Source organism: Hippoglossus hippoglossus, chromosome 13 (assembly GCF_009819705.1).
Source record: "Hippoglossus hippoglossus isolate fHipHip1 chromosome 13, fHipHip1.pri, whole genome shotgun sequence".
In the NCBI taxonomy this organism is placed as follows: Eukaryota; Metazoa; Chordata; class Actinopteri; order Pleuronectiformes; family Pleuronectidae; genus Hippoglossus; species Hippoglossus hippoglossus.
In genome coordinates, this window is record NC_047163.1 from 27,408,477 (window position 1) to 27,409,297 (window position 821).

The window sequence follows — 821 nt, forward strand, 5'->3', positions numbered from 1 at the left end:
TCATTCTCAAGTCATTAAAGACTTTAAAGATATTTGGGGGTGTTGTGCTTCCTGCATAATAAAATGTGTGTATACAGATCAAATATCAGGGAAAATAGCTAATAATAATAATAATAATAATAATAATAATAATAATAATAATAATAATAATAATAATAATGAATTAACACTATATTAATTCATTAATTGCTTCATTATGTCCACAGACATTTCCTTTACCTACAGTTAGCAGAATGATAGGCCACATGTTGTTGGGGTCTCACTTCCAACCATAGATGTGGTTGGATGTGAAAATATGGCAAATTTAATAACATTTATTTAAATTTGCTTTTGAAATGTCATAATATTAAAAATGTGAAAAAAGTAAAATTAACCAAATACTGAAGTAAAGATAGGAATAAGAAATTTACTTTTTATCACTTGTGTGTCATAAAAGTAATATACGCTCCATGTTTGCAGAGTCAAATGCTCAAATGACGCAATATAGTTTATAACTGACATGTTTGACAGTGAATTATGTTGTTGTGGTGAGATTATGACTCTTGATAGCAATGAAAAGCACCAGGCTGACCTCAGTAATCTTTGCATTTCTGTATTTACTACAAGATGTCAGCTCTGTTTGTGTCGATTAATAATCTCTCTGAGTGCGAAGGAGAGGCTCGTTCACCTCATCTACTGTTCTTGCATGGCTCAACACAATTTTACCAAAAATTCTCATAACTCAATAAATGTGACCCAAACTATTAATTTTCATTGTTGAGGCAAAAAATCATTGGGTTGTACTAAATGATTGTGAGGTGTTGTTGAACACAATATCTGCA